Here is a 22,071-nt window from a genome sequence, read left to right as displayed (position 1 = left end):
CCTCTCTGGTGTCCCCATGGTGCTTTGTTGTCACTTACTGGTTTCTTCCAACCCCAGTCCTAAGCAGCTGGTATCTCTCCAGATCATCCAGTGCTACAGTTTAAAATGAATTTGCTCTCAGATACACATGTACAACAAGTTAAAAAAATCAAGGTACCCGCAGGCTAAGTCCTCAGTGGCTTATCTCCACTCTGCCGTGGTTTTTACACTGCATGATCGTGGCTCAGTGTGTCCTTCTCTCCAGAGTGCACTGCTTAGTCCCTAGTGGATCCCTCCGTGACCTCTCCTCCCGAGTTCAGAGTCTCACCGACACGCCGAGTTCACCTGGTGTCACGGTGAACAGTGTGTGTGCTGAGCTTGCTTCTCATAACTTCCCCGGGGTTTGCAGGCAGACATGGGACCAGAGTCTCCAGAGGGTGCGGGAGGGGGGATGAAAGGCTCCCTGTGACGGGAGGGAGTGGGCTCTGGAAGGACCCGATGGCCCGCACTCCAGTCTGGTGGCTCTGTTGGGTGGTGGGCCCTTTGCATGAAGCGTGTTCCTCTGATACCTCAAAGAAAGATGCTTCTCTCTGAGGTGGGAAGGCTAGCACTGGCTGCACAGAGGCAGGGTCCAGGAGCCCCTCGCTCCATACTCGCCACTGACCTCAGCAGTCCCATCAGCCATCCCTGTCTGCAGAGGCATTCGGTACGGATTTGTGGATTACTGGATTTGGTTTTTTCATCTTTTTGCTTTTTCTAGAGCCGTTCCTGCAGCATATGGGATTCCCAGGCTAGGGGTCTAATCAGAGCTAACCCCACAGCCACAGCAACGTCGGATCCGAGCCTCGTCTGTGACCTACACCACAGCTCACAGCAATGCCGGATCCTTCACCCACTGAGTGAGGTCAGGGATCAAACCCACAACCTCATGGTTCCTAGTCAGATTCGTTAACTACTGAGCCACAAGAGGAACTCCCAGATTACTGGGGTTTTTATTTGTTTTTGTTTTTTTCTTTTTACGGCTGCACCTGAGGCATATAGAAATTCCTAGGCTAGGGGTTGAATCAGAGCTGCAGCTGCTGGCTTACTTCACAGCCACAGCAACGTGGGATCTGAGCCTCATCTTCAACCTACTCCACAACTCACAGCAACACTGGATCCTTAACCCACTGAGCGAGGCCAGGGATCGAACTCGCAACCTCATGGTTCCTAGTCAGATTCGTTTCCTCTGCGTCACAACAGGAACGCCTGTAGTACATTTATTAAGTAAACATGACCCAGCATAAAGGCCATCACAAGGCTAAGATAAGATTAACCAAGGAGCCAGAGTGCAAGGTACTTTTAGGAAATGTATTTATTTAGTTTGTTTAGTTACAATACTTTTGTGTTTGGAAGTCAGTACATTTTAATCGGGGCAATGCGGCTTCATCTAACTAGGGTAGGGTGCTCCGTAGATAGGGTGCTCCATGGGGTAGAGTCTTCCATGGTAATCATTTTCAATGTCTTGATTGACTTTATTATTATTATTTTTTCTTTTTGGCTGTGCCCATGGCATGTGGAAGTTCCCAGGCCAGGGATCAAACCCTCACCACAGCAGTGACCTGAGCCACTGCAGTGAGAAAGCTGGATCCTTGACCTGACATACCATAAGAGAACTCTCTTGATTGACTTTAAATTGCCCAAAATAAAGCAAGTAAGGAAATGTGATAAAGCTCTTAAGAGGGGCTTAAGAAAGCTGGATATTGAGAGATCCATATCCTTCTCTGCATCTTTCTAATGGATGATGGAGAACTTTGGAGAGAGTTTTATCTTACCTTCCAGTATTGTTGTTTATCTGCTCATTTATTAATTGAACAAGCAAGGAAGTGGGACCAGTTACTTCAGATGGTTTCTGACCCTGTGTGAGGTGATCATGGGATTCTGGTCATCTGAGTGATATGTTTCGACTTCTCTTCTTCCCGTATTTGGATCCACGAGTCTGGGGCTGGTTTGGGCAGGGATAGGTACCTCTAAGGGGCCTTGGCTGTGCTCCCGGAGTGCTCTCAGTCCTTGGATGGTAGTACCCAGCTCTGCTCTCATCCGCAGCATCACAGCTCGCCTGTCCCTGCCTGCCCGGGCCTGTGGTGATGACACGTAGGCGCAGCTCCGCGCAGAGACTGGCGGCTCTAGCTTTCCATTCGCTGCTGTTCCCTGGGTGACGTCACAGTTCCACCCGGAGCGCTGTGAATGCCATGTCCCCTGGCCTGGCTGATGAGCCCCTCCTGCGAAGGTCCTCGGAGGATTCCAGCAGCAGGCTCTCCGGGGACGCCTGTCTTCCAGCTGCATTTCTGGCTCCACCTTAGTCTTCCTTCCTACCTTCATTTTTCTTTTCTCTCAATTTCTTCATTCAAACTCTCCTTTCTGACAGGTCACAGACGTGGAGATCAGACTTGGGTTCGCCACGGGGGAGGGGGGAGAGAAGGGGCCAGACGGGGAGTTTGGGGTTGGTAGATGCAACCTATTACACTTGAAGCAGACAAGAGGTGGGGTCCCACTGTACCGCACAGGGAGCTGTGCCCCGTCTCTTGGGTTAGAACATGAAGGAAGATAGTATGAAATAAAGTTCGTGTGTGTATGTGTGGCTGGCTCACTTTGCTGTACAGTAGAAAGTGATGAAACATTGTAAGTCAACTATACTTAAAAAAAAAAAAATAACTCCTTTCTGGCGTTGTCACGGCAGCATCTCAGGTCGTTGCTCTAGCTCAGGTTTGATCCCTGCCCCAGGAACTTCTGCTTGCCGCCAGCGTGGCCAAAAAACCCCCAACTCTCCTTTCTTCTTTTCAATGCCCTGCCTATAATCACCTCCATCCCTCTGCTCCCGGCTTGTAGACGTTCCTGGGATTCTCGTGTGTGGGGGACTCTGGATGTGGGCAAGTACGCGCAGAGCCAGTCCGAGCTTGTGCGGAAGGTTACCTGGGAGGACGGCGCTGAGCGCATTGACCCCATTCATCACTAACAGTCAGCAGGACTGAGGGGACGGGAAGCAGGTGACTCTTGTGGGGGCGGGGGGAGGGGGGCGGCGGCAGCTGGGCGGTGGTGCGGCTGCGGAACAGGACAGCGGCTTGGAGAGGGTGCGGGCAGGCTGTGAGGACGGCGCCGGGCAGCGGCAGGGTGGAGACACACGCCTCTTAGGTCTAAGGCGCTGTAAGAGCAGCCCGATCCGGGAGCGTGGAAGGTGAACCCCGCTCCCCTCCGCATCCTCCCGCGGGAGATGTTGCCGCAGGTTATCGTCGCGGATTAGTCAGCCTGTCCTGTGCGTGCAAGGCGTCGGTGAAAATGCAGAGAAACCAGCTGCTTCCGTACCCAGGTCTGGGAAAAGTCCCGGTTAGATTATTCCAGGATGTTGACCTACTGCTGTAGATACCAGGTGATTCGGGCAACAAAACCCCAAACCTTTAGCTTTCTAGCTTTATGATGAGTCACACACGAATGATCCCAAGTGGAAACCCAAGCTGCTCTCCAAACAAAATTTAATTACGTTCAGTATTTTGGAAAATGATTTAGCGGCTGGAACTCAGAGGGGACTAGCATCTTACAAGTCCTTTAGACCTAATTTGCAAGTGGAAGGCACTGTGAGGGGATAAATAGTACTTAACTCGCATCATCACGTTGCAAGTTTGCTTAACAGTCTACACAGGGGGACTTCGCCAAGAGCTCACTTGAGTGTTTTGTGGGACTTGACAACCCATTCCAGGCCTTTCCTTCAAGAATTGCAGTCAACATAAACAAGACTGTACTGCACAGCACAGGGAACTATATTCAATATTCCATGATAAAAGAATATTAAAATAATGTATATACATGTGTGTAACTGAATCACAGCAGAAATTAACACAACATCACCAATCACGGACACTGCAACAAAAATGAGCTCCCACTGTGGCCCAGTGGGTTAAGGGTCTAGCATTGCCACGGCTGTGGTGTAGGTGTAGGTCAGAGTTACAGCTTGGATTTGGAGTAGCTTGACGTTAACTGACCTGGGAACTTCCGTGTGCTGCTGTTGTGGTGAAAAAAGGAAAAAAAGCAGGAGCTCCCTGGTGGCTCAGTTAAGTTAAGGGGATCTGGCATCATCACTGCTGTGGAGCGGGTTTGTTCTGGGAACTTCCACATGCCATGGGTGCAACAACAGCAACAACAAAGAACTGCAGTCCAGACTAAAAACTTAAATTGGATTTATGGTTACTCGGGGGAGAGGGGCTGGGAAGGAAAGTAGTTTACAGGCCGACAGTCAGAAGTCCAAGCAAGTTAGGTTTGGAGTCCTCAGGACTCCCCTTGCCTATTTCCAATGCCAAGTGTTTTTCTGGCTTAAAAGTCTTGCCTTGTTCTCCACTTGCCCAGTCTGGGCTGGCCACTGTCAGAGTCCCCCAGCCCAAAGCCACCAGGAGCACCTCTGCTGCAGCCGGGAGCAGGCAGGACCGGGCAGGACTGGGCGGGACTGGGCAGGACTGGGCAGGAGGGTGGGCAGGCGGAGAGCAGCTCAGCACAGAGAGCCCTGCACAGCAGCTGAACTGCTTGCATCGTCTATATTTTTGTTTTGTTCCCCTAACAACCTGCAGAGGCAGGTCTAGCCGGTGGACTGTGCCCATTTTACAGAGGAGGAGAGCGGGTCCACGGTCAGATCTCTGGCCACATGGCTTCTCAACGCCAAACAAGGGCAGGCGTCCCATGGCTGGACTGCCAGGATCCTGCCAGGGTGCATGTGGGATGGGGACCTGCCAGGTGCAGGTGGGTGAGTGGTGAGTGGGCCATTTTCTCACCCAGCTGTGCACAGCTGTGAGGAAGGGAGGGTCTTTGAAGGTCAGGAGACACTCGGGAGCTTGTGGGAGAGGAAAGCATGGCCTCACTGCCCCCAGGCTTTTCTCCCTTGCTGGCCATCTGCCCACCCTGCTTGTTGGTTCGTAAGCTGCAAACCACAGGATCTCTGGTTCGGCAGCATTAGCGAAGTCTCAGCTCTGCTCCTGAAGGCAAATAAAGATGGGGGGGGCGGGGCTTGATCTACTGTGAAGAACGTGAGAAACTGGGGTTGGCTCCGGTGGGTCCGAAGGATGTGCCCAGTACACATGCCAGTGTGCGAGTGCCTGTGTGTGCCTGGATGTGTGTGTGCCTGGGTGCACGTGTGGTGTGCACGCACGCCTATGCCTGTGTTTGGCAGGATGGGAAAGCGGTGGCTAGTTATCAGGCCCAGCAGGTGGCCTGCCTGAGGCCATGAGGTGATCAGACTGAGGACAGGGTGGGACAGGTACAGTCGGAACGGTGGCCTCTGCTTGTCCGTCGGAGGAGGTGGGTGGTGGTCTCACAGTAGGGTGCCTTGTGTCGGAGTTTGTCCCAGACCAGTTTGGTTCTGGGGTCCTTATTCACAGCATCGCCCTTTGCTGTCGGCCGTGTCTCCTGTACATTGATTGGTCATTCTCTCCAAATGGATATGGAAACTCTTGTAGCGGCAAGTGTCCCAGGCTGGACAGCTGAGTAGAGGCTTCTGTTCCTGGTTCCGTCCATGAGCCCAAGACTGGCTGTGACCTTCTTTGGTCTCTGGGTCCGGTTCCTAATTTTGGCTGAACGTGTTTTATTGAGTTTGTAGAAGATTCAGACATTGCCGTAGTCAGGTGCCAGGGCTGGGGTCGCTTCCTAAGATGCACCTGTTTGTCATCCTAAGTGACAGTCCCAAATCACGTGCCTCTCCTCCCTCAGAGCATGCACCCTCCCCTGGGGAGGGGACCCACAGGCAGCAGGACAACCACCAGGGAGCCGCGGGCATTTCCCAGCGATTGTCTATTCACGGAGCTCGAGGGCCCAGTGCTCTTTCATGTTCAGTAGGCAAATCGCTATGTGTTCTGTTTGTTTGTTTTTTAGGGCCACACTTGCAGCAGCTGAAAGTTACCAGGGTAGGAGTCAAATCGGAGCTGCAGCTGCAGCTGCCAGCCTATACCACAACCACAGCAGCATGGGGTCCGAGCCACATCTGCAACCTACACCACGGCGGGAAGCAACATGGGATCTTTAACCCACTGAGCGGGGCCAGGGATCGAACCTGAGTCCTCATGGATACTAGTCAGATTCATTACTGTTGAGCCACAGTGGGAACTTCTAGCTCTGTGTCTTGACTGGCTTCAAGGAAAGCTTTGAAAGTGTCAGTGCACAGCTCCATCGGAAAAGGCACTTAAAGCGCTGTCTCCAAAACATCCTGAGTATCTAAGTGTCTCTCATCAAAACGGTTTTCTTTTCTCTTCCCTGGGTGGCATGACCATGACCCAGTGTGAGCTTAGGCGCTCTTCTTGGCACAGTGGGGACAATGCAGGGGCCCCTCCCACTCCTCTGGACTCTGGGCAGGCTGGGAGGAAGCACGCAGGCGGCGCCCTTCGAATGCAGGGTGGACTCTGCAAGCCGCGGGCGTTTAACGAAGCCCCTGTGATCACGAGGCAAGGAGAACGCAGCCATCGGGGATCCTAGGCCTCTAGACGGAGCCAAGGACGTTAAAGGCAGAGCAGGTTAGGGAACCCGAGAGGCAGACCAACCACATGGCCGTGCTCTTGGGGTTTTTCTGCACAAGGAACTACAAGAAAACAGAAACCAGGACAAACGTGCACTGAAATCTGATTCGAAATATACACTCGAGCTGGCATTCAACATCTGACAGGTTCCAAGCCAGGCATTCCCAGCCTCATCTCCTGCTCTTGCTTTGTCCCAAGATTACACCGAGTCCAGGGTTCCCGTTGTGGGTTAAGAACCTGACTAGGAACCATGAGGATGCGGGTTCGATCCCTGGCCTTGCTCAGTAGGTTAAGGATCTAGCGATGCCGTGAGCTGTGGTGTAGGTCGCAGACACGGCTCAAATCCCACGTTGCTGTGGCTGTGGCCAGCAGCTGTAGCTCCGATTCAACCCCTAGCCTGGGGACTTTCATAGGCCGCAAGTGAGGCCCTAAAAATCAAAAAAAAAAAAAAAAAAAAAAAAAAACACTTAAAGAATGAAAAAATAAATTCAGCAATCACCTTGAAATGGGGCCAGCCCCCCCCCAAGCATCCCCATTACATCAGCCAGAGTTCATGGATATACCCCACGATCGGGGTCTGGGTTCAGGAGTCTGGGTTCCTCTGCTCTTCCAGGGACCCTGGTGCCAGTAGTTTCCCCCCATGTGTTTCATTCTCTCCCAAGATCTCTTCATGTTCCGCGTACTGTTCTCCAACTCTGTTTCTGAAAAACTCCCTTAAGATCTGCCAATGGTCCTTTGGACTTTCTGGAAACCTCCTCCCAGCCCTTTCTTGAGGAGTTGTATGTATAGGCTTTGATTTGGAGATTTCTCTGCCCAGCACCCAGGCTGGCCCATTCTGCAGATGAGGGTTGGGCTAGTTTACGGGAGTTTGTGGAGTCATTGATGAAAAGCAGGTGGGACTTCTCGGGGGGTGGACATGGCATAATTGGGGGGGGGACATGGCATAATTGGGGGGACACAGCATAATTGGGCCACATGACGTAACTGAGGGTGGGACACGGCATAATTGAGGGGGGGTCAGGGCATAATTGGGGGGGACACGGCATGATTGGGGGCAGTGACTGCTGTCCTGCTGGAGAGCGATGGTATCACGTATTTTGTTTCCCGGCTGCAGAGTTGATCATTTTATTTTTTTATTTTTTTGTCTTTTTTTGTCTTTTGTTGTTGTTGTTGTTGCTATTTCTTGGGCCGCTCCCTCGGCATATGGAGGTTCCCAGGCTAGGGGTTGAATCGGAGCTGGAGCCACCGGCCTACGCCAGAGCCACAGCAACACGGGATCCGAGCCGCGTCTGCAACCTACACCACAACTCACGGCAACGCCAGATCGTTAACCCACTGAGCAAGGGCAGGGACCGAACCCGCGACCTCATGGTTCCTAGTCGGATTCGTTAACCACTGCACCACGACGGGAACTCCAGAGTTGATCATTTTAGGAGGTCATGGTAAATGTCTCTTTTGAAGAAAAATCAAGGCATATTCCGTATTTGATAGGACTCGATATCCAGCACCTGGAGACTAGATCATAGGCAATTTTTAAGTCATGCACATTCCATTTTTTCTTAAATCAGATAAGGGTCCTTTTTAATTAAAGAAGTGACAATGGGAAATCCCTCACTCCCCAGGCTAATCACTGTAAACAGTTTCCATGGGCTGGGAAAAGCGTGGAATGAAAAATGCATGCCCAAACCGAGGTGATCGTTCTGTAAATTTTTTTTGAAATTTGCTTTTTTTTCTCCTTCTCAACACTGTATCGTAAATAAAGGTACCCAATGCATTTTACATGACTTTCTAATTTCTCTTATCTGCTTCCTGGACACACAGCTACATCCTACCCTCAGCCGCCAACAGATTTTGCTCGGACCCATGTGTCTTGGCTGCCGGAGCTGACCAATCTCCCTCCCCTTTGCTGCCACCAAGCAGCTGCACATCCAGCAGTTCTGGCTTCTCCTGTCACTGCTGGTATTTTGAGTGGCTCAGAGGGGCCCCGTTATGCAGGGAGGTTATGCAGAGGACTTAACTCCCTGCCAGATGGATGCTGACCAGTTACAAACGGACGCCAGGAGGAAGCCAGGGGAATAGGAGAAATTCATCCTCCTCCTGCTGCTGCTTGGAGACGTGCCATTTCTGTCTCAGACACGTGACATCTCCTGCAGTGACCTGTCACTCCAGAACTCCTTGGGAAACCAAGCTGGCCAGGTAGCAGCTCGTCTGTATTGCTTCATATGACCACCAGGTGGTGGTGTCACACACAGCTTTAGTTGGGTGATGCTTTGCTGGGTTTGCAAAAGGTAGGAGTCCCTAGAGGAGTGACCCCTTCCAGAGGCTGCCTCGTGGGGCCACCCTTAGAAAGGGGAAGGACAAGGGAGCCCCCAGGAGACAAAGAAATCGAGGAGGGGTATTCCGTGTCTAGCAGCTCCATGGAGAGACTCTGGGTCAGAGAGTTCCAAAGGGCAGGAGCCTGGGCTCTGTGAGCCTGGGCTCTGTGGCATCTGTGGTTGGCAGATGTCAGGTGCAGGTTTGTGGGGTACACTAAGCAAATGGCTAAAAGTGTGCTTTTTTGGTCTCCAGGCAAAGCAGTTGATATGCAAATGTTGAGTTTGGCTGCTGCAGGGAGGAAACAGCCTAGGGGCCAAGGGACAGAGAGGCTCTTTGGCCAGAAACGTCTCCCCCTCATGCACCCTCCCCATCCTCTGCGGTCTGTGGCCTAGAAGAGGATATGACCACAAGGTGGCGGTGTCACACACAGCTCTATCTGGTGAGGCTTTGCCAGGTTGGTTTGCTGCATAGGATTACAAACTCTGGGTGCAGCTCAGAGAGTCGGCTGTGACGTTCCTCCAGGCATGCATCCTGTCTCCTTTGATAAAAGCAGAGCTGCGTGGTCACACAGCTCTCACCTGGGGGATCAGGCAGGAAACCATCTGCTCTTGTCAGAGGTCACCGTTTAGGTTTGTTTGGGGCGTAACACAAGTCCAGAGATACCCTGGACCTCTGAAGAGATGGCGTGAGACTTCTCTGGGGTTCTGATTCCTGTCTGGTTCCTGGCCACCCGTCACATAGAAATGGACAAGGACTTAACATGGCTTTAGGACTTAAACTTTTCTTTAAAATTTTTGAGGAGTCCCCGTCGTGGCGCAGGGGTTAACAAATCTGACTAGGAAACGTGAGGTTGCGGGTTCGATCCCTGGCCTTGCTCAGTGGGTTAAGAATCTGGTGTTGCTGTGAGCTGTGGTGTGGCTATGGCTGTGGTATAGGCCAGCAGCTGTAGCTCCGATTAGACCTCTAGCCTGGGAACCTCCATGTGCTGCAGGTGCGGCCCTAGAAAAGACCAAAAAAAAAAAAAAAAAAAAAGTAAATAAATAAATAAGTAAATAAAATTTTTGAAAAGAAAATGTGCGGTATCTTTTTGACTTTGATTATGATAAAGGGTTCTTGCTTTTGTTTATTGTATTAAGTTTTACTGGCATATAGTTGACTTACAGTGACGTATTAATTTCAGGGGTACAGGAAGGTGATTCAGTTATACATATTCGTTCTTTTTCCCATATAAATTATTACAAACGCTTCAGTAGGTTTCCCTGTGCCACACAGTAGACTCCTGTTAATTACATTGTTTTATACAGTAGTGCGTGTATGTCACTCCCATTCTCCCAATTCCTCCCTCCCTTCCCCGCCCTCCTGGTTTCGCCTGTGGTAGCCACAAGATAGGTTTTGAAATCTGTGAGTTTGTTTCTATTTTGTAAGTTCTTTTGTATCATTTTTATTAGATTCCACGTATGAGAGATCTCATATAATATTCGCCTTTCTCTGACTCACTTCACTTAGTATGAGCATCTCTAGTTCCATCCATGTTGCTGCAAAGGGCATGATTTCATTCTTTTTGTGGCTGAGTCATATTCCCGTGCATATATGTGCCACGTCCTCTTTACCCACTCCTCTGTTGATGGACATTTAGGTTGCTTAGGATAAAGTTGTTTTTTGTTTTTTTTTTTTTTTAAAAAAACAAGACCCAGAAATGCTCACTATGAATTAAAGGAATGATAAATTTAGTTACTTTAACAGTAATTTCTATTCATGAAAAAGCGTTATAAAACTGGGGAAAAACCCCACAAACTGAGAAGATTCTTGCGACACGTAAAGTATGATTACCAGAATATATTAAAACTTTACTTTTTATAAAACAGAAAAAGATAAAAATTGGTCCGAAGACACCAATGGACCTTTTAGTGGACGGGGCACACAAATGGCCAGTGACGACCGAAGACCTGTTCCATCTCACTGGTGAGAAGATTGCCAGCCTTAAGGAAGCTGGTGTCCTACAGGGGAGCGAGGACTCGAGCCGCGAACTTGTTCTCGTTGCTGGTCGGAACATCATCTGGGACAGTGACTTTCGAAGAAGAGAGTCGTGTTTTCGTGTAGGTTCAACCTCTGCAGCTGTGGCGATCGGACGCCATCCTATCCTGGGTGTGTAGTCAGGAGAACTGCTTTGACAGGTGCGCCAGGAGACCTGCAGTAACGGTTACAGCAGCAGCACGATGCATAAGGTGGAAACACCAGAGGCAATCCGAATTCCCACTGACGAAAGGATAGACTGCAGGTTGACCTCGAGCAAGAAAATTCATACTTCGCGGGCTGGCCTCGTGCGTGAGGGTCGCCCCGCGGTGTCACGTGTGGGCTCAGCTGGCCGCGGAGCCTGAGCCGAGCCCCTCACGTAAGAGCTGAGAACGTGAGCCGGCTCGCACACGGTCGGCAGCCTCTCCCTGGCTCTTTTACAGACTTTGTGTAAAAAGTTCACTCACCAAGGCACCGCCTCTGAAAGGCACTTGAGACCCCAGTCGGTGGAGAAAGCGCGTTTCCTGGGTTCAGTACGCCAGAGGACTTGGCACTTGTGGCTGGCCGTCCTGTTGTGTTGCTGGCGAGCTCAGAAGTGCTTCTTACTTGAATCCAATTACCAAGGAACCAACTGACTTGTTAAAAGCAAGTCGTCTCAAAGGAAAGGTGGCACAGAAACACGGAACACAGACTAAATGGTTCGCGTGATGATATTTTTTGGCTCAACGATGAATGAATTCTATTTCTCACTGAGGCGCATCTCAAGGATTAGCAAAGGAGGCAGAATCATATATTAATGGTCAGGAGCTCACAAGCACTGTAGTTAATAGCCAAAATGATCCAGAACCTTCCAGGGAATAAAGAGAAAAGAAAAACAAAACCATGAAAATTGAAGCTTGAGACTGTGTGGTTCAGATTATCTGAATCTTTTTTTTCAAATGACTTGCATTTATGTATATACAGAGGATTTGAATACTATTTTTTATTATTCTTTAAACTTCTATAAGTTTTTTATTTTTTTGGCTGCTCCTGGAGCAGGCACCTGTTTGCGGGCCAGGGATTGAACCCAAGTCCCTGCAGTGACAACACTGAATCCTTAACCACTCGGTCACCGGGGAACTCCATCAGATTATCTGAATCTTGTTCAGTGGGTCTTGGTTGAATTTGTCTGCTTCTTGCAGACGTCCACGTGATCTGAAAGTCTTTGATGGAAGCTCTTTCTTCCAATGAATACCTGCTTTTAGAGAATTCTAATCAGTGTTCAGCTTGAAGGTCTCAACACAGGAAAAATTTTCAAGGATTAGAAAATGTCGTGTCTTTTTTTTTTTTTTTTTGAAGGTGGCAGGGAGATTGGGGAAGGGCCAGGATCAAACCCTTGAGATTTTGCTGTTGTGCTACTTAACAGTTTCTTATAAGGCTGTGTCCATCCGGTCTTGAGGCCACGTTTTTCAGATGTCTCTTAAAAAATTCCATATTCCAAATGCTAAATCATGCAAGGGTGGTTTGGAAGGATATTAAGGAAAGAGTCCTCAAGCCTGTAGATGATGAGGCTGGATTCATCAAGTGAGTCCTTTGCAGGGTTTGTCCAATCCTGCTGGTCAGAGGTGACAATCTAGAATCAGAGATACAGTAGCAGTTGACCCTTGAATAATTAGCCCTGGTATAACGTACAGCTGAGCCTCTGCACGGTTTCTCTCCATCTGTGGAGTCCACCAGCAGTGGACCGGGTAGCCCAGCAGGACTGATTGTTGGAAAATATCCGCCTGGAAGAGGACCCGTGCAGTTCAAACCTCCATTGTTCAAGGGTCAGCTAGTCCTCAGCCCTGGGCGCTCCTTGTACTCACTCAGAGAAATCAGTAACAGAAGGAAGTTGGGGAAATTCATATACACGTAGAAACTTTACAGCACAGTCCTAAATAGCCAGTGGGTCAAAGAAGACGTCACAAGGAAATTAGAAAATACTTTGAGATGAATGAGCATGAGGCACAGTGTATCCAAACAAGGCTCTAAAGCGGTCCTTAGAAACGTATGCTTGTAAATCCTTACGTTGAAAAAGAAGGGCGCTCACATCAATAACCTAACTTTAGGAGAAGAGCACACTAAGCCCAAGTGAGCAGCAGGAAGGAATGATAACAATTAGAGCGGAAATTAATGAAGTAGAGAAGAGAAGAACAGAATCCGCAAAAGCAAAGTTGGCCTTCTGGAGATCAACAAAATTGACACAGCTAGATTAACTGAGAAAAAGAAAGAGAAGATTCAAACTAATAAAAACAGGAATGATGAGGAGACGCTGCTTCCGTCCTTACAGGAATAAAAAGAATAAGAGGGAATAAATTGTATGTCAATAAGCTAGATAACTTAGATGAAATGGAAAAAATTCTAGAAAGATGCCACCTGCCAAAACTGACTCAGAAGAATTTTTTTTTTTAAATCTGAAAAGACTTTTAACAAAGAAAAAAGTTAAATTAGTCATTAAAATTTCCTACCTGAAAAAGTACAGTCTCCAAATTCTACCAAACATTATGAAACCAATGCTAATTCTTTACAAACTCTTCCAAAAGAACAGAAGAGGAGAAAACACTCCCCAATTCATTTTAAGAGGCTGGTATTCCTCTGATATGAAAGCCAGATGTAGGCATTATAAGAGCAGGAAACTACAGACCAATACCTGTAACGACTAGAGACCTGTATCACCTATCAGCTTCTCTGTAAGACTGCACCAGCCTTGGAGTCAAACAAGGGCAGACTTAGCAGCCCCAGACCCATTCTCTTCCCTGCAAATTGCCTCTTCTAGATTCAAATAGAAAGTGTGGAGAACAGAGGGAAAATGGAGGTAAGAACAGACGAAAAACTAAAACAAAGACATGCTTCTGTCAAAGAAAAGCGTTTTCAAATTGGCATGTAATCAGAGGATTCCAAAAGAGGGCTTCTTACCCTGGGGGATGAAGTAAACTTGGCATTTGGGAACCGGACAAAGAGAGAGATCATAGCTCGGACCCCTGCGTGCAGCTCTAGGGTCCCGAGGATGCGCTGTCCCTAGGGGGTACTGTAGACCAGGGCAGCAAGAAGGTCTTGCCTGGATCTTTGCAGATTCTCCAGGGTCATCGACTGTCAGTTTCCTAATAAGCACCATTACATGCATCAAACAAGCAAAACTAAATTTCTTAAACTTCCTGTAGTAAGGGAGAATGCCATCTGGGTTTTTTTTGTTTTGTTTTGTTTTTTGTTTTTTGCTTTTTTTTTCCCCATACCCATGGCATTCAGAAGTTGCTGGACCAGTGACTGAACCCACACCACAGCAGCCTGAGCCACTGCCAGCTCCCACTAGGCCACCAGGGACCTCCAGGAGAACACTATCTTGACAGACAGAGCCTTCGTACTATCTAGAAGACGGGATCTAGGCCTCTGTTTATGGGTTGGGGGCCTGGGCCGAGTGATTTAAGGAGGATCTGGCAAGGAGGGTACCTGGTACTGGACAGAGTCTGTGATAGCTCTGGGTAGGTGGGCCCAGAAAGATGGATTTCTCGAAGTGAGTATTGATGAGCCAGCTGTTAGTTTTAGCAAGTAAGCTGTCTGGTTGGTTCCAGATCTTAGCTGTTTTTCAGTAAATAACTCATCTTGCCTCTGGAAGATAAGTCACTTTTGCTTCCTCCAAGAACTGCTTCACGCAGAATGGGAAAGTCTGCTTTTTTCCAGAATCGTTCAGATGGTCATCTTTCTCTGAGAAGGGTGATGGTGCTTTACAAATCAAACTGCGAGGAGGTGAACCTACACCTTGTGGAAATAGACAAAGAACACCCGAATGGGGATGGACGGAGGCAATTTATTCTGAGCTTTTTTGCTGTAGCGGGGCGGCCCGCCATCATCATCTTCCTGCCTGAGACTCAAAGGAAAAGTTTTATAGTAAAAAAAAAAAAAAAAAAAAAAAAAAAAAAAGAAAGAGAAGGCTTCAGACATCCTCGCATTGGAGGTATCAGCCTAGGGAAGCTAAGTCAGACAGAGAAAGACAAATACTGTGTGATACCACTTGCCTGTGAAATATCTCAAAAAGCTGAAACAGAGCGCAGAGGGATGGCGGGGTGGGCGACACTGGTCAAAAGCACAAAGAAGTTCCAGCTGTAAGATGACCAAATAGAGAGGGGCTGTAAGCCTGGTGGTGACAGCTAATCCTGCAGTACACCTGGATGGGAGTAGCCAAGAGAGTAGCTCTTAAATGTTCTCGCCACAAAAAGAAACGGTAATTATGCGTCGTGATGCAGGTGTTACAGCTCATGCGTGCTGGTCATCGCCGTGCAACAGGAATGGAGGAAGTCACCACCCGGCACGCCCTAAACGTCCAGTGTCCTCCGTCACGTGTGTCACCAAAGCTGGGGACATTTTTTTTTTTTTTAAGGTAATGATTTAAAACTTTCACTGTCCTGAGTGGCCTCCCTTGTTTGTTTTTCTTTGGAGCCAGAGCTGATTATACACTTAGGTTTTTTCAGATGGTGTGAAAGCCCAGCTTCTGTAGATGAAGCAGTCGGAACGGCCAGCTTCCCTGGCTTTGTGTTAAGGGATTTGAATCCGCTTTGATTGTTCTGTATTTGACTTGGAATGTATCCCGTGATAAATTTTTTTTTAAATGCTTACATGGAAGGTTTTATTTTGAGTAGCGCTGCAGGTTATTATCATGTTATGACTGCAGAATTTGTTTTGTTCGAATAAAAAATTCACCTGGGCACTGGGGAAAAATGAAGAGCATGATAAATGTCATATAAAAATCTGTATTATCGGGCTTCTATGTGAATACAAAGCAACTTGCTTTCATAGACGAGCCTGTCCTTTCAAAATTTGCCACTGGAGATGCTAGGGGAACGTGGCGGTCACTTATTTATTTTATAGAATTTTAGCGAAGGGTTTATGCATTTCTTCACACAGTGATGACAATTATAGGTAAGTTTAAAACTAGCTAATGCTATTGAACAGAATATATTAAATCTGAGACTGTCACTTTATGCAGACGTACTGATTGAGTTCCAATTCCAGACCCTAGGACTTCAGTCTCTGTGGTTAGCAAAATGGAGTTTCGTTTTTACAGAAGTGATGTCCTCTTACCTTTACAAGTCAAATCCTGATTATTTCTGTAAAAGTGGGCAACTCAAGTTAACAGTAAATGTTTGACAACTATGCAGGTATTTTACAAAGCCCCTATATAGTGGCAGGAATTTTCTCTGTACATCTTGCCATTAGAGAAACCTTTTCCAACGTATGAATAATTAATGTAAACTAAGTTTCATCCCTCTGGTTCTGTTTCAGTGAACACTTTGGGAGTGTCGCCTTAAAAATAAAAAACACAACGTGAGAGTTGAGAGTTAAGTTTTACTTGGGACAGAATGAGGACTAGAACCTGGGTGGCAGCATTCAGAGAGACCCGAGAAACTACTCCAAAAAACTGGGACCTCAGTGAGTCCGGACACCAGGTGAGTGATTCTAATTAAAAAACTCTGGGTTCAAGTCCCAGTCCGGGTTCTGGCTGGGTTCTCATCACAGAGGTGTTTTGGTTTCAGAAACAACCTAAATTTCCATGAACAGATAAATGGATTTGCAAAGTGATGCATACACACAATGGAATATTATTCAGCCTTCAAAAAGGAGGAAATCCTACAGTATGTGACTACATAGATGACCCTTAGGATATTAGCTGGTCACAGAAGGGCAAATACTGCATGATTCTACTGTGGTTGAATATTCCACTCTGTCCACGGGTGCTGAATAGGAAGATGGAGACAGAGTTTTGGGAAAAAATAGCTTTATTGCTTTACCATTCAAAGGAGACCCCAGCAGGCTCATATCCTAAAGACCGTGCCCTCCCTTGGGAGAGATTAGGAAGATTAGGAAGTGGTTTTATAGTTCCGAGTAGGAAATAGGGCCACAGATAAGGATCAGGGCAGGTGCAAGCTTTTATTCTTCATCAAAGCTGGTGCTTAGTGGCCCCAGGATGGGTCCTGGTGGCTCTCCTCTCTGGTTTTCATTTGTTGGGGGTTTAGTTCTGCAGAAGAGCTAAAAGATAGCGTTATGTATATTCCTGGAAGAGGAGCCAGGACTCCACCCCGAGGCTGCACTGTTGTTTCTTGACTGTTCCTCCCTTGTCTCTGCATCCCCTCCCTTCCCCCATTAGCTCCTGTTCGAACCTGCCCTCAGGGAAAGTTCATGGAGGCTGAGGCTAATTCCCTAAAAACAGGACATGAGGGAGGTAGAAAGGCTTGTGCCCAGGATCCCCCCAGGGGCCTGCTCAGTTTCACCACTTCTATGACTTCTCCGAAGTAGTCAGACTCATCGAAGCAAAGAACCACAGTGGTGGTTGCCAGGAGGCTGAGGAAAGGGGGAAGCAGGGTATTGCTGATCAGTGGGCATGAGATGTCAGTTGCACAAGGCGAATGAGTCCTAAAGCCCTTCACCTGTAAGTAACGCTGCTGCATCGCGCACTTAAAAACCTCTTCGTGGGTTGCTCTTACATGAAGCTTTGTGAGCCAACATTTTTAAAAAGGGTTGTGTCCTTTTTAAGAAATGGTGCTCTATAACGTTCCAGAAATTTTTTTAAAATGTCAGATTTGATAATGAATTTCTGACATCCAAAAGGAGCACTGCAAATTCAAGAGGGAAGGATGATGAGAATGAAAAATACAATTTTCTAGTCCTAAGACAAGGCAACTAAAAATATATATATGCACAACCCCAAATTTGAGAGTTAAGTTTATTTGGGGCAAGATGAGGACTTAAAGCTCACGAGGCAGCATCCCAAGTAACCCCGAGAACACTGCTCTGAGGAGACAGGGGAGCCAGGCTAGCTAGGAGTTTGCAGCAACAGACAGGGAGTCGGAACAAAAGATTACTGCTGGTAACAGAACACCAGATACCCCAAGGCAAGGAATTCTGTGCTTTTCTATGCACGGGAAGATGCAAGGTCTGAGCTCCCCGACGCCCTTCCTTTGACGAGCTCCTCAGCTCCCTGGGCCAGTATCTGGTGCTTTCTCGTCCTGAGGGCACACCTTCAGGACTGGCTGCCGGCTGCGGGCTGCTCCTGCTCGATGGCAGGCGTTCCTGGCTTCCTTCCCCGAGTTCCCGCGGGGCTCACCGCCACCCTTCCCGCAGCTGCCATCACGGAGGACTGAGACATCCTGTGCTTCCTGACGCGGCAGGCCGTGTTTTATTTCTCAGACAGCATAATTCTTGGAGACGGTTGCCCTGTGAAACACTTCGAAGCTGATCCAAAACCATATCAAATTTTAGAGCTAAAGTGAGTGTTACAGACTAGCACTTTGTAGCTTTGTAGATTTGGGAAGCCCATCTCGGATGCAGTGGTGGTCGTGTGGTGTTGAAGCCTCCATCAGAAGGACAAGCAAGGGGATCTGCTGTCCAGCACAGGGAGCTCGATCTCGCCGCCTGTGACGGAACACGGTGGACGAGGATGTGAGAAACAGAGTGTGTATGTATACAGGTGTCTGACGGGGTGACCGTGCTGTGCAGTAGAAATTGACAGACCGCTGTAGACCAACTGTAATGGGAAAAAAATAAAAATCATTAATAAAAAAAAAAAGGGTAGTGCCGAGTGGTGGGGTGGCATTCCAGTGTGGTGGGGAGAGCAGAGGCCAGACAGCAGACAAACTGGCTTTAAATCCCAGCTCCTCCACTGGCAGCTGTGGGGTCCCAGGCGAGTTGCCTAACTTCTTGGGCCACAGGCTCCTCATTTGCTAAGCGAAGGTAATGCCACCTGCTGGATCTGGTGTGAGGATGAGCAATAATGACTGCAAAGCCCCTGGCACCATGTCTGACCCTGGGAGGGGCTCGGTAAGCCGAGTTAGTGGAGTAAACAACTCACCACCAAGAGAGAGCTGCGAGACTCCCAAATAAACACAGACAGTAAGTTAACATGTATACAGGAATCAACGAGTAAAAGAGAAGTTTAAAGAATAATTACACCCAGAGACCTAAGCAGAAGAAAGCGCACTGAAATGAGCATTTCTTCTATGGCCACAAAGTAAGAATTATTGATTTAAGGAGTTCCCACTGTGGCTCAGTGGGTTAAGAACCTGACATAGTCGCTGGGAGGATGCAGGTTTGATTCCTGACCTCGCTCCGCGGGTTACGGATCCCGTGTTGCTGTGAGCCGTGGTGTAGGCCGGCGGCTACAGCTGCGATTTGACCCTCGTCTGGGAACTTCTGTGTGCTGCGGGTGTGGCCATAAAAAGAAAAGCAAAAAGAATTACTGATTGCAAAATAATAAAAAGTGTAGTATGATATATCATCAAGAGAGTAAAAAAAGTTCCATCAAATATTGAAATCAAGAACAACTATGAGTCTTTACATAAATCAATTGAAAATCCAAGTTGAAAAGTAGCAATGGAGAAAGAGATGTAAAAATAAACCAAATACTGGACTCGAAATGAGTTTCCACTCAAGGATTTGAATTTCAGCCTCTTGGCTGAGAAAGAATGGGAACATGGGATGAAATACCTTTCACACAATTATTCGCTTCTGTTTGCCTTTCCTTCCCAAATGTCATGGGGTCTTATTAAGGGCAGTGGTATTAATTACTGTCTTACAGTATACGATGCTGTTCTTCCACTATAGCAGTGAACCGCTCATGTATTTAAGCTGTTTGGTCAACCCAGTTATTCTACACTTAATCCTAATTTTTGGAGTTCCCGTCATGGCACAGTGGTTAATGAATCTGCCCAGGAACCATGAGGTTGTGGGTTCGATCCCTGCCCTTGCTCAGTGGGTTAAGGATCTGGCGTTGCCGTGAGCTGTGGTGTAGGTTGCAGAGGTGGCTTGGATCTGGCTTTGCTGTGGTTGTGGTGTAGGTCTGATTCCACCCCTAGTCTGGGACTTTCCATATTCTGTGGGTGCAGCAGAAAGAAAGAAAGAAAGAAGGAAGGAAGGAAAGAAAGGAAGAAGAAAAAGAAGAAAGAAAGGAAAGAAAGAAAAGAGAGAAAATGCAAGAGGAGTTTCTGGTGAGATCCTGGTCAGTGGGTCAGAGCTTAGAGAGAAATTCAGAAAGGCGGGAAGGGCCAATGCTGACAGGTCAGCAAAGCTCAGCTGAGGAGAAATGACAGACAAGGAGGAAGCCCGTCGCCCCCGGGGCCTCCGGCAACGAGCCCAGGAAGGAATCCACGGGTGTGCACGGGTGAGTGGCAGGGACACAGCTCACAGCGAAGAGCTGAACTTCTGCCTGCAGCTCCCCGTGCCTGTGGCCTGCCCCGAACCTGCTGATACCCCAACACGAGCATTTAGATCCAGGCACAGGCCAGCTGCCTGGTTCCTGAAGACGCTGAACCTCCTCCTGGGAGTGGGTGTCGGTACCTCAGTGCAGAGTCTCCTTAATAAAATTTTTATTTTACTTTTTTTTTAGGGCTGCATCTGCGGCACATGGAAGTTCCCAGGCTAGGGGTCAAACTGGAGCTGTAGCCTCGGGCCTGCACCACAGCTCATGGCAACACCGGATGCCCAACCCACTGATCAAGGCCAGGGATCGAACCTGCATCCTCATGGATACTAGTTGGGTTCTTAACACCCTGGGCCACAACAGGAACTCCGAGTCTCCTCATTTTGCCATTGCAAGTAAGTTTACTCTGATCGCCTGATGCCCTGATCGGAGCCTTTTTATATGTGATAAATGATAAATAAAATTTCCCGAAACACACGCAGCTCACACTCTCCTCCTCCTTGAGGCAGGAACCGCAGCAGACAAAACCCACTCCAGCCGCCTGTGCTAACCATCACATCAGATCATATAGATGAATGGATTTGCTTACCTGGGGCGCTTTTGTGATTTTATTTTGTTCAAAGAGAACAATGAAGTGCAGAGGAAATGGATCTCTTGGTGGATCCTCTTGGAGAAAATGTTTGTAATGTGTTTCATCGCCTGCGTTTGCTTCAAGATAACAGTGTAGCCAGTGCAGGTAACGCCCCACCAACACGGGTACAGCGCTTTCCTTTGAGGATATGGTTGCTGGAATGAGCGGTTCCATGCAAAGAGTGAAAGAAAGGGTCATGGAAATATGCCTGAGCACAGAGCAGCAAGGCGACGGGGTGGAAGGTATGACAGAGACGTGAGAAGGCCTGGAAGGGTCTGCTATGAAAGGCGAGTTCATGTAAGAGGCCGGAGAAGAAACGAGACATGATGAAGGAAACTTCCCCTAAGTTGCAAAAAAGATGGACTCCTTCCCTTGAAAGGATCCAGGAATGCTAATCAACGTGAATGGACAAGGAGTGACAGCGTCATTAAACTGTAAGCAACCGGGGTAAAGACAGTTTCGGAGGGAATAAAATCAAGCGCAAATGTGCACCCGAGGTATTCCCACTGGCCTGGTCATTAGCAGCCCTGTAGTAAGAAGACAAGAGACAGATACTTCTAAGCCTGAGGAAGTGGTGTCAACGCTGGCATTTTTTTTCTTTTTTTTTTATTACTCAAATGAATTGATCACATCTGTAGTTGTATAATGATCATCACAATCTGATTTCACAGGATTTCCATCCCACAGCCCAGGCACATCCCCCCACCCCCCAAACTGTCTCCTCCGGAGACCATAAGTTTTTCAATGTCTGTGAGTCAGCATCTGTTCTGCAAAGAAGTTCCGTCTGTCCTTTTTTCAGATTCCACATGTCAGTGAAAGCATTGGATGTTGGTGTCTCATTGTATGGCTGACTTCACTTAGCATGATAGTTTCTAGGCCATCCATGTTGCTAAAAATGCTGGTATTTCGTTCTTTCTAATGGCTGAGTAATATTCCCTTGTGTATATGGACCACATCTTCTGGATCCACTCCTCTGTCGATGGACATTTAGGTTGTTTCCATGTCTTGGCTGTTGCAAACAGTGCTGCAGTGAACATTGGAGTACACGTGTCTTTGCGAGTCGTGGTTTTCTCTGGATAGATGCCCAGGAGTGGGATTGCTGGATCCAATGGTAGCTCTATGTTTAGTTTTCGGAGGCATCTCCATACTGCTTTCCACAGTGGTTGCACCAATTGACACTCCCACCCACAGTGTACTAGGGTTCCCTTTTCTCCACACCCTCTCCAGCACTTACTGTTTGGAGACTTTTGGATGATGGCCGTTCTGGCTGGTGTCAGGTGGTACCTCATTGTGGTTTTGGTTATTAGAGAAATGCAAATCAAAACCACGATGAGGTACCACCTGACACCAGCCAGAATGGCCAGCATCCAAAAGTCAATGCTGGCATTTCAGAGTTCCCT

General features: G+C 48.1%; 1 long non-coding RNA gene across 2 annotated transcripts in view; it reads left to right on the top strand.

Annotated features, from left to right (window-relative positions):
* Positions 1-22,071, top strand: part of LOC102158878 — a 124,304-nt gene that overhangs the window by 71,503 nt on the left and 30,730 nt on the right. For both annotated transcript variants that reach the window (XR_002340467.1, XR_002340466.1), the window contains exon 4: positions 16,131-16,294. This is a non-coding gene — a long non-coding RNA (uncharacterized LOC102158878). The remainder of the gene's footprint in view (positions 1-16,130; positions 16,295-22,071) is intronic.

This window comes from Sus scrofa, chromosome 18, assembly GCF_000003025.6.
Source record: "Sus scrofa isolate TJ Tabasco breed Duroc chromosome 18, Sscrofa11.1, whole genome shotgun sequence".
Lineage (NCBI taxonomy): Eukaryota > Metazoa > Chordata > Mammalia > Artiodactyla > Suidae > Sus > Sus scrofa.
This window is presented reverse-complemented; position numbering and strand designations above follow the sequence as displayed.